The sequence below is a fragment of the Thamnophis elegans genome, chromosome 2 (assembly GCF_009769535.1).
Source record: "Thamnophis elegans isolate rThaEle1 chromosome 2, rThaEle1.pri, whole genome shotgun sequence".
In the NCBI taxonomy this organism is placed as follows: domain Eukaryota; kingdom Metazoa; phylum Chordata; class Lepidosauria; order Squamata; family Colubridae; genus Thamnophis; species Thamnophis elegans.
The window spans coordinates 142,520,993-142,533,463 of NC_045542.1; the positions used below are offsets into that span (position 1 = coordinate 142,520,993).

Below are 12,471 nucleotides of genomic sequence, written 5' to 3' on the forward strand. Positions count from 1 at the left end.
ACTGGCAGAACACAGGCTGGTTGTGCTACATGGAGGACACTCCCACCCCAGCTCCAGGAATAGGGAAACTGTTGCAATATGTCACATGATGGCCACGTGACACATGGATTTTGAAATCCGTGGTACATACATTCATTTTATTTTATTTTTTAGAAATGAGCTTCCTATTCGCCAACTGTCATTATTCCCCCCCGTTATTCATAGCTCTCGGAGGGATGCGAAGACATTTAACAGATGCTGCTTCCCTAACCCAAAAAGGGAAATATCAAAAAAATAATCAAATTGCATTATTTGGGAGAATTGGGATCCTCCACAGTAGTTAAATTTGCATCCCTAGTGTAGAACTGAGACCTGAGTCAGCCGGTATCTGTGCAGAAACATTGAAAATTATTCAATCAAAGGCCTCATGATATTAGGGAATTGTCACATGCAGATCAATGTGGAGCGTGTGGGAAGAGCTGAAAGGATGAACAATTCCTCTCTCACAAAAGGAGCCAGAAGTGCCCCAAGTGCTTGTGTAATTTTATTTTCAAGCATTATGGCCATGTTTTGCTCTTCTGTAGTATGGTGAGGGCTAAGAAGTCCAAATTCGATTTAAATAAAATCAATTAAATATCAATTGTGTGATTTTGTTCTAATTATGTATTATTCTTGTGTATTAAACTCTTTAGTTGCTTTAAAAATGTATATTTTGGGAAGGATTTGGAGGGAGCATATTTCAGGATTTGAGAGGCTCATGTTGGTTTGAAGCTCAGTTGTCAGTAATAGTTTTGGGTCAAGTTGGACAGTAAAGAGACTGAAAAGAGCAGAGAGGTTAATTCAATTCTTTTTTTTACCCCTTTTTTCTTTTGATCTACATTCTTTCTTGCAATTGTAGCTAAATCTCTCTTTTTTCCTCACCTTCATATCCAGAGGAATCTCTTAAAACCATTGGGAAATCTTCAGGTATTGTGTTTGGAAGGTTTTTCTCTGTTTATTCACGATCTGTGGATTGATGAATCCCGGTATCGTTGCTCAGGCTGGTCCAGGTTCTTTCTTGCCTCTCAAAGGCATTTGTGGGTCATAGAGGTAATCCAGAAGGGATAGGACCTGTCACAAACCATAACGATCACCTACAATAAGGAGAAAAGAATTATGCGTAGCATGGATGAATGAAGAAGATGCAAGGGAAGACAAGATAGAAAGTGGATAAGAGAAATAAGGAGATTACAAGATAGTCCATGGGAGGACTGAAATTTAATTATATAATAACCAAGGAAATTTAATAGTTGAAATTTGCACTTATATTGAGAAGTTTATTCAGGTTTCAACCAAGGTTTAAAAACTTTTCTGCCCCTTGTTCTTCTTCCTCAGTTTTCTTTTGTCCTGCTGTGTAGTTTTATGTCTCCCAGGTTTGTTTCACCTCCCTCCCTGAACACAGAGGAGTCGCTTCTGATGGATTTCCTCTTCACCTTTATGCAGCCTGAGCTCTGATAAGAATCACATTGCAATTACCGTATTTTCCTGCATATAAGACAACTGGGTGTAGAAGATGACCCCCTACCTTTCCATGTAAAATATAGGGTTTGTGCTATACTCACCGTATAAGACTACCCCTCTTCCGAGGCACACCAAATAAAAATTTAAAAAGCATCAGATTTTATTTCAATATGGTAGCTTTTGATGGATTTCCTCTTCACCTTTATGCAGCCTAAGTTCTGATAAGAACCACATTGCCATTAGCTAAAAAGTGGTGAGCAAGACCACCCAGTGAGTGTAGGAGAAACCCTAAATTCTAAATCATGCACACATCCCTCTCAAAGAATAAAGGTTTCCTAGAATCATAAGGTCTGTTCTGTCCTCATTACATTTTACTCTGCGTGCAGCTTGACAGCAGCTCAACCCAACTATCCCCCAATAAAACAGACTGAGTGAATTGATCTGGAGGTTTTATTAAAGGAACAGGATGGGTGAAACTGGACAAATAGAAGTACAAGTATTCCTTGAGGTTCAAATCTAATGGAGCCTGCACTCAAAAAATTTGTCGAATGAATCAGATTCAATTTTACAAATTCTTAAAATCAAATTCATTAATTGAATCAAATGGCTTATTAAACAAATGAAGATCTGACTAAATTGCCTCCAAGCAGCCTTCCAGAGCTCTCTATTTGCTGTTTTTTTTAAAAACCACTTGCTGCTCATCAGCTCAAGCATCTTCAGACAGCTGCCCAGCCGGGATGTGGAGGTTATTTACAGAACTCTCAGATTGCAATTACTTAAAAAAAAAAAAACACCTCCTGCCAGTACAGTAATTAGCTTAAGAGTCTCCAGCCAGACTCCCAGAGGAATATGGGGGAGGAATTTACAGAACTCTTGGCTTGCAACTGTAAGAGAGATGGGAGGGACCCAAGGATAAAATTCAGCAGGTTCTGAAAGGAATTTGGAGAACTGGTAGTGGAAATTTTGAGTAATTCGGAGAACTGGCAAAGATCATCTCTGGCTGGCCCCAGAGTGGGATGGGAATGGGCTTTTTGGGAACTGTTAAGTCCTGGAGGCTATAATGCCATTGACTTGCATTGCTGGCTCCTGATTGGCTAAGACGCGAGCAGCCAGCTGGTGGGAGCATCCAGCCATTCTATTGGTTAAGCGCCTGACAGCTGTAGTATAAAAGGGCTGTCAGCTGTCAAATGTGTTGCTGTTTGCAGGTTTGAGGTTTGCCTTACATTGAACTGTATGTTACTATAATAAAGGGTTGTGTTAGCTTCAACCTGCCTTGCCTCAGTTCCTGTCTGCCTCGTTCTCCCTACAGAACACTGGCAACGAGGTCTGAGGTAAAGGAAAGAAGCGAAGTAACTATTAGAGCTGCCTCAAGTCACTGACGACGAGACGTCGCTCCAAGACTAATTCCTCACGTTCTGTCCTTCTAAGGATGGCTAACCTAGCGGCATTCACGACATTCAGCCCGGCCCCTGAAACATGGGATGCTTCCCTTGAGCGGTTTGAGTGCTTCCTGGAGGCAAACGAATTCACTGGTTTGTCTAGTGGCCATAAAAGAGGCTATTTTCTCAGCGCCTGTGGCCACGAGATATTTGAAACAGCCAGGGCTTTAGTGGCCCCTTAGTCCGTACACTCAATCCCTTGGGAGATGCTTTTGGAGAAACTTAAAAATCACTACTCTCCAACTCCCTCGCCAGATGCTATGCGTTTAGGCAGAGAACCCAGAGAGAAAGGGAATCCGTGACCAATTACATGGCTTCCCTCAGGACAGCGGCCCTACACTGTGATTTTCCTGTGCTGGACGATGCCCTGTTAGAACAGCTGGTCTGTGATATCAAAGACCTCCGACTTCAGCGACGTTTGCTGACACGAAAAGAGCTGAGCCTTCAGGCAGCCGTGGATGAAGCCACGGCATACGAAATGTCAGACAAATCCACCGTGGAAATTCAAAGATTTCTGCCACCGGCCACCCATGCCAGCAGGTGTCACACTGTCCACCATGATGAAGATGACTATGAAGATTTTTCGGGCGAGGAAAAAGAAATCAGATACCTCAAACTTGCCACCCGAAAAAAACAAACTGAGACTGACTTTTACCTCAGTCGGGTTGCCTCAGTTGTGTCGGGAACCATGCAATGTCAGTTTGCAGGTTCAAAGCCGCCATCTGCCAGTGGTATGACAGGAAGGGACATTCGGCCAAGGTATGCAGGGTGGCTATGCCAATCGCTGACTGGCCGCCAGAGCGTACCTTGCCCAGACAATTCACAAAAAGTCTTCCAAAACACTGCAAAGATTGTTTTGCCATAGTGGGTGACCAACAGCACTCTGAGTGGGTCGTCAGCCACGTGTCCCCAATGAAACCTGCCCACAAAATTTACCTGACTGTTCTCATAGAGGGAGAGCTCTCGGGGGCCCCTTTTATCTTGTTATTATAAACTAAAAGATGGAGTTTGAAGCTTGCAGAAGAACAGGAAGTGTGAATGCTACAACTACAGAGTTCAGCTAAAGTTCTTACAAAGCCACGTAGCCATTATGACCTGCGGCCCAGACAAAAGGGGAAACAAGACGGTATCTGCTTATAAGGCTTCTTTCCTCAAGGTAACCAATCAGAAATGGGTTAACTATTTCCGTGTTGTGCTGCTTTTGACAAAATATAAGAATGTATGTTTCCTTCAGAACACTGTTTAGATTTTCAAATGGCTATATTGTAAGGTGACCAGACATCCCGCTTTTAGCGGGACAGTCACAATATTTCACAATTTGTCCCGCGCTCCGTGGCGTTTTTAAAAAGTCCCGATTTTTTTATCATTTTATTTTTTCATTTTATCTTCATAGTACTCCTTTGTGAAAAATAATAGCTGTGTTCACACAGTATTCCATTAGTTTGCTTAATTATGGTTTCTTCAATAAACTGCAATTAGCTGAGTTCAGACAATCATGGTTTATAAGTAGACTATTTCAACATGCATCGAGTATGTTTTTCAGTATTGAATTCATTTTTTCCTTTGCAAAGTAAGAGGCAATACTCAAAGTTTAATCCATTTTTACAAATTGATGACTGCAAAGCATATCCTCAAGGAATAATTTCCCATCGTTCCTGCAAGACTGGCACACACTGACAAACATAAGGTTCTCAACTTAACACCACAATTGAGCCCAATATTTCTTTGGCTGAGTGAATTTTGCCCCAATTTACAATCTTTTAGCCATCATTGTTAAAAAAATAATTGTAGTTCTTAAGTGAATCATGAGGTCATTAAGCGAGTCTGGTTTCCCCATTGACTTTGCTTGTCGGAAACTGGCTGGAAAGGGTTAGAAATGGTGATCACATGAGCCTAATATAGTGCAACTGTCTCAAATACATGCCACTCGCAAAGCACCTGAATTCTGATCATGTGATTATGGGGATGTTGCAGTGGCCATATGAAAAACAATCATATGTCATTTTTTTCAGTCCTGTTTTCAAAGTATTCCTTTGAAATATCACCAAATGAATGGTTGTAAGTCAAGAATTACTTGTGTGTGTGTGTGTGTATGTATGTATGTATGTATGTATGTGTGTGTGTATATATATATATATATGTATATATGTATGTATGTATGTATGTATGTATGTATGTATGTATGTATGTATATATATATATATATATATATATATATATATATATATATATATATATATATATATATATATATATATATATATATATATATAGCAGTTAGCTTCCTCCCATAATTGGGGCTTACCAGGGGTTGTAAAAATCTAATAGATACCTTTCACCCTGGCTTCGGCTGATAACAGATAAGAGCCTGTGGCCTAATGGCTAAGATCTCTGCCTGGTGTGCCTAGTATGCCATATAGCCCAGGTTCAAATCCCAGTAAGGGTATGGCTAGCTGATGGGAGCTAAATAGCTTGAAATAGATCTATACTAGTCTCCCTTTATTTATTTATCAGCACAAATAAAAAACATATATATATATTTATATATACGCACACACACACATATATGTGTGTGTGTGTGTGTGTGCGTATATATAATTTTTATTAAGAATTTTGATTATAATACAATTTAAATGTAAAGAAACAAAAGAATAAAAAGTAAAAAATGCACTACAAATAAAAGGAATGTAATAATGAAAGAGAAAAGAAATAAAGATGTAATTTCTAACTTTCATTGCAAGAATTATAAACAAATTTAGTGATTCTTCACACCCCTCTAAGGATACAAATATACATCCCATATTCAAGCTCTTATCTACAAACAAATCCATAAAACATAATCTTTTCAGTGTTAATGTCACCGGAAAGTCCATAAAGAGTTGCCAAAAATAGCTTTGGGCTGCCCCTCAAATCCCCCCCTTTACTCCTCGTCCTGTAGAATTCAACCCCCTGAGTTTTACCTTTGAGGGGCATCTAAATTAAGGTGACCAGACGTCCTGCTTTTGAACAATTTCTCCCGCGTCCTGTGGTGTTTTAAAATAGTCCTGATTTTTAAAAAAAATTTAATCAAGAAACCACCACCCCCGCCCCCCGTCAATGGTGTCCCTCTTTACCAATGTTAAAATCTGGTCACCTTACTATATTGGCTAAATTATTCTGAACCTTTGGCTGCCAAATAAAACTACTTCTCCTTGATCCTGAAATGTCCAAGTCCCGTTATTTTCTGCAACACTTTCACCTTTCATTTTTCCTTCTTGTTTGTTCTGAGTCATTCTTTTACAGAATAACAGAGTTGGAAGGGACCTTGGAGATCTGCTAGTCCAACCCTCTGCTCGGGCAGGAAACCCTATTCCGTTTCAGACAAATGGTTTTCCAATCTCTTCTTTGAAAGTGTTGGAACTTCTAAAGGGAAGTTGTTCCACTGATCCATTTTTCTAACTGTCAGGAAAAGGGTTATTTCTGAGCAACAAAAACTTAAGAGAGATTTCTATTAGCAAATGTTATTTTTTAAAACTAGTACTTTTAATTTCAATACTCTTTACTGCAGAGTAACTCTGCCAAAAGCAGATGGATTGTGAAGGGTTCCTGATGAAAGGGAGCATGAATGCCCTCTCCTGGTTTTCCATGGGAAATGCACCATTCCCTACTTTTTGTAGCAGCACCTCTGGCCCACAGAAATTCCACCAGTTGATTCTGCGAAGAGAAGGGTACTTCACCATTGGGCCACTGTTGCATGTTCGGAAAGTAGTGAGATCATAAGACCTGCCTCCCCAGGATGCTGGAGTCCCTCTAATTAATCTCCCTCTCTTTAACTCTTTAAGGTCTTTGAGCTTCGCAGGCAATTAAAAAGGCCACAAGAACGTCTTAAAGGAAAGAGAGACAGATGTGGAAAGGGCTGGTGTGTGCATGTGTGTGGGGTTCTTCCCATATGTAAGCAGAAATCAACCCCCCCCCATTATCCCAAATAAAATATTAAGTATAAGGAAAAGCCTTTCAAATATTATCCATAAGGAAAAGCTTCAGAAAAGCCAAAAAACCCCAAAGATGCTACTAAAAACCGTCTGAAGCCCATTCCACATTTCAGCCAGATGCCTAAAGAAAACATTATAACAAGAAGCCAAGTTCAAAGGGATGCAGGCACTGAAGGAGATAAGGAGCTTATTGAAACAGGAACCCAACTATCTGGATGGCTCCATTCATAAGCAAAGCAAATACTGCCTGCAGAAATCCACTCATGACAGGATATTTCGAATCCTGGGAGTGGGAGACCCCCAGATCCCATGTTTCCCTACCACCCTTTTTGATGATTCTAACAGGCAGAGGGGGAAGCAGAAGTCCAGACCAGGAATAAATTCAGGTCCCAGGAAAGAAAAGGGGTGAACTGGATAGTCTTTTCTGCCCCATTTCTTCGGAAAAAGCTCCTGGAGAGGGGGAGTGGGTGAGCTGTTTGTGTTCAAGCATCTTGCATGGCTGAGTGTAGGAAGACAGAGAAATGGAGCATCCTAAACTAGGGTCAGTTGACTGGCATTTCATTTGATGTGGACTGAATTTTCATCCTTTGTTAAATGCCAAATGCACTGAATATCCTAGGTGGAAGGCATCCATTTACCATCTGAGAAAACTATTTCTAGGGGGATGAGTTTGGCTGAATGGTTGTTGAAGGCTTAAGGTAGTGATGGCAAACATTTTTGGCACTAAGTGCAACGAGAAAGAGGAGCTACCAGGGGAAAATGAACTTCCGTTTTCTGGTGTGCGCATGCCATGTCGCCTGGCATGTGCGGCATCACCCCTTCATCTTCCGGGTTTCTGGCAGGCATGTGCACGCATCAATCAGCTGGACAGCACACATGCTCATGGCGGAAAACAGAAGACCAGCTCTTCCGGTTTCTGGCACTGCCGCACGCACAAAGGCCAGCTGATTGTTGCCTGCGCATGCAGGGCAGAAACCCGGAAGAGGAACGGGCAATGCCACACGTGCCAGGTGACATGACTCTGTGTGCCACTTTGGTCACATGTGCCATAGGTTCACCATCACAGGCTTAAGGGCTTGCCAAATAAACTTTTCCTGTATCCTGAGAAGTCTAAGTCTGTCATTTTCTGCAACACCTGGCTAGATGAACATTGCTATACTTGAAAAAGCATTGAAAAAGACATTCACTAACTCGATTAGTATCTCCCCGTCCCTCAGGAAATTGGATGATGTACATATTATAGGTAGTCCTGGATTGAGCCCGACATTTTTGTTGCTAAGTCTCCCTAACAAGGAAGGGTAGGAAGAAGTTGACTCATCCATATGGTAGAGCTGAAAAAGTGGCCAAAATTCCAACTCACTGCAAGAGAAGGAAATTTATTAGATTTGTATTCTCCCTTTCTTTCGGAAAGTGAAGCCGGGGTACATTGTACAGCCACCTTTCATTTTTTCCTTCTGGTTTTGGTTGATTTATTCCTTTCTTCCTCAGCAACAGATTTAAATGAGATTTTTCTTTTTCTCCTAATAGCAGTACTTTAAATACAAAGCTATTTACTGAAGTATAACATTGCCAAAATCTTCCCAATCAAGGAGCCCCACCAGCCCCCCCCCCATGGGGAAATGCACCATTTCTCCGCTCTTTCCACTTTGCGCGCACAGAAAATCCACCAGGGGGGGTCAGTTTTGAGCCCCGGTTACAAATTGGGAAGGCAGTGACGTCATTCTGTTTTTGTCTTTCTAGGATACGAGACTCTCTCTCTCTCTCTCTCTCTCTCTCTCTCTCTCTCTCTCCACATGTGATGCGCAGGAGTTTAGAAAGGCGGAGAGAAACTCTTAAATTTCCAGAGGTGGAAAAGGTAAGTGTGTGTGCGCGTGTGCGCGCGTGTTCTTTTCACAGAAAGGGAGACGGAGGGTTCTCACTCTAAAAAAAGAGGAAGAGAGACATGCCTACTTTTCATCCAGGTTCAGTTTTTTGAGTTTGAGAAACTTCCCCAGATCCTATGTTTCCCTCCCGTCTCACCGCCCTTTTGCGTGATTGTAACAGGCATGGGGGGAAAGCAGAGACCAAGCATGCTGTCCTCGGGAATAAATCCACATCCTCAGAAATGAAGGAAGGGTAGGAAGAAGTGGACTCATCCATAGGGTAGAGCTGAAAAAGTGGGGTTTTAAGTCTATTTCATCAGTCATTTTAAAAAAGGATTTAGGAAGAGTCTTTCTATTTAGTTTTGTGGGGTTTTTTGTGTGTTTTATAGTCCATATTCTGATCTACATTTCCATTAAAGTCTCCCATCATACAAATATGAACATAGTCCAATTCAATAGTTCTCATATGTAATTTGTTATAAAATTCCTCTTGGCTAACGTTAGGAGCATAAATTGCTGTTAAAAGTATTTTCTTGTTATTGTCCATAATTTCCACCATTAAGATTCTTCCATCGTCATCAGTGTAGATTTGCTCTGCTGAAATTGTAGCCTTAATATACAGAACCACTTCTCTTTTCTTGCATCGTGGCAATGTAGTAAATATTTTCCCTAGTTTAGGTTGTATCAATAATTGTTCCTGTTGTTTTTTAATGTGTACTTCTTGAAGGCAAATTATGTCCACTTTTAATTTCTCTAATTTATGAAATGTTTTCCTTCTTTTAATAGCTGAGTTTATATTTATTGAAATTATTTTTTTCTTCTCCATGTTTATGTTTTTAAGTAGGGTTTACTGCTGTAGTAGATCTCTGTTCTCGATCTTTAATATCCACAGTGCCTTCTTCTTTTCCAGTCGCAGCCTGGCCATTATCTTGTAGTTCAATTAATGATTCTTCTTTTCCTGTCTCCCCCTCTTTCCCTCTAAAGTATTCTGCATAGAATAGTTCTGCTTTATCAGTTGAATCTATTCTATGTCTTTGTCCTTGCCATAGAAACATCAAACCTTCTGGGATCAGCCATCTATAATTAACTCTTTTTTTTCTGTAGAATTTTTAGTCAAAAATTGATATTCTCTTCTTATCTCTCTCAGTCTCCTTGGTACCTGTTTCAGAATCACAATCTTTGTATTTCAATGTTTTGTCTCTTGCCATTTGTAGTATTTGTGTCCTAATTGGAGATTTTTTGAATATATTCCCTTTTTTGTAAGAGAATCACAAAATGGAGGTCTTTTGTTCATCTTCTTTAGAGACAATGTTATTTCTTTGGGTAAGAGGACTTTAGGTATTCCCATGGCTAGATGAACATGGCTATGAATGTGTGGGAAGCCCCCCCCCCTCCCCCGGAGAACCAACTATTTGGGGGAATATTAAAAGAATCAGAATATTATATTTCCCCTAAGGGAGAAATGGAGAAACATGCTCTTAAGGGAGGCAGAAGCCAGCCTCAGTCTCCCTGCCCCAAGGGGAAACTTAGGGGGGCAGCTTTTAGAAATGCAGATTTGGTAATCCATTCAGAAAGACTGGGTCAGAAACTTCAGATAAGCAACACAATTAAGCCAAAGGTTGACAAACTTGGGCTTTGCCTTGATATATGAATGGCATAATACCGGTTGTGGTTTCGTGTTTTTAGAGCAGTGGTCTCAATCTTGACAAGGTCCTCTCTTTGTCCCGGTTTTTCATAATGTTTCATAACGTATAGCCATTTGGAGATTTTGCAGAACTCCCTAAAGGAAGGAAGAAAATGTACAGGATGGTAAGAATCCAGATCACAAAGATGGGAGACTTTTTATAAAGGTTCTCCAGCTTAGAAATGCCTACCATGCATGGTCATCTGACAGCAACACAAATGCCTTCTGTAATTCTCCAGTCCTGCTCAGATCTTAAAAAGAAAATTACTATGTATTTGAATGGAAAGAGAATCTGTTCCCAGAACTTGTACTCTTGGGTGTTAGACAAAATTGTATTTTTTCAGAGAAACACATTTGATTTGCATTTCCCCTTTTGCCTATAGAGTGCCACCCATGAGCCCTACATGACCCCATAGGAATCCAGAAGGTAGAAAATCCACCCACTTCGTTTTGTCAGCTGTCCCAGAATGACATGTGGTTGGTGGTTCTGCTTTCTTTCCAATCAGCCTCCAGCCTCCATTTTATTCCCAATGCCTTCCTCCTGTATTGGAACTGAAGCAGGTGGATATTTCTCTCAAGAAATGAAAAAAGCATTTGGAGATGCACAACTTTCTTTGCCTTAATTCAGAATTGTGTTACAGGGTAGAGAGAGAATGGCTGGTCTTCCTTTAGCAAGTGAGGGAAGTGGAAAAGGCCCTTCCATTGCTCAGTCTGGAATCCGTGGGGAGATGTGGGCAAGAACTGGGCAGAAGGTGCTGGAAGAAGGAACCATCGTTTCACAAGTTCAGGCCTGGAACTTCAGGAGCGTCCAATATCAGGAGGATGAGGGTCCCCGAGGACTTTGTAGTCGGCTCCACTTCTTTTGTAGTCGATGGTTGGAACCAGAAAAGCACACAAAAGCGCAGATGCTGGACCTGGTGGTTCTGGAGCAGTTCCTGGCCCTTCTGCCCCTGCAGATGGAGAGCTGGGTGCGGGAGTGTGGAGCAGAGACCAGCTCCCAGGCGGTGGCCCTGGTGGAAGGCTTCCTCCTGAGCCAGGCGGAGGAGAAGAAGGAGCAGGTTGAGTTGCAGGTGAAATATAAATCTTACCCCGGTATTTTTTTCCTTTGTCACAAGTCCAGCAGAGTTGGTAAAAAGTTCCTTTTTTACATTTACATTTCAAACATGTAATTGAAATTCCTTTATATATCTTTGGTAGTTTATCAGGGTTAAGTAAGAGGATACATCATTTTATGAAATATTTATTTTAAATTATAATTTAATACAAATTTTAAACTCTTCAACCACATGTCTTCCTCATGTTCAGGCATTATATTATACACAAACATCTTTTCCTTTGGATTTTGATGTCTTCTTACCAGATTTTCCTGTCATTCATACTATGTGGAGATGCTTCACTAATCTTTGTATAGTTTTCTTATCCATTCTAGAAGAAAGATTTTGCACAGCGATTTCTTTCTTACCTCCCAGACTAATTGATTGACACTGAGTGATTTGCAGTGGTGTTCACTTGGAAAGAAACCACTTCATGATTTGTGATGTCCATTAATTCTTTTCTGCTATTTCAAGTCCTTCGCAATGGAGATCAGAGATCCTGAGAGAAAGAGGCATTTGTCAAATCTCCCTCAAGACCTGCCTTTCAGGGGGATCCCTCAGGGAGATCCAAATCAGGACACCTCAGGAGGTAATATAAGGTCCTTCCACTCCTTTGATAAATTCTAACTTTCTCATCTTCTCTGTGTCGTCTTCTCTATAGCATAACTCCTCCCATCTTATGAATTATTCTTTTTGAAATTCTGTCTCCCTCACAGGGAAGAATAGAAGGAAGTTGACTCTTTGTTTTGGGGGAACAGAAACTAGGATTGAACCTCCAGTTCAGGTATGAGAAGAATATTCATTGACTAGATTTGTTTTTCCCCATTTCCATCAAGAAATCAGAGGATGTAGAGGGAGTACAGTCATGTGTGAAAAATGGCCATGTCACTTTTTTCACTGCTGTGTAATTTTGAACAGTCACTAAAAACTGTTATTAGCTGA

The 12,471-nt window shown here is 40.8% G+C and overlaps 1 protein-coding gene across 1 annotated transcript in view; it reads left to right on the plus strand.

The window, feature by feature from the left end:
- The window catches only part of LOC116502676 (zinc finger protein 208-like), an 89,492-nt gene that overhangs the window by 8,246 nt on the left and 68,775 nt on the right, over nt 1-12,471 (plus strand).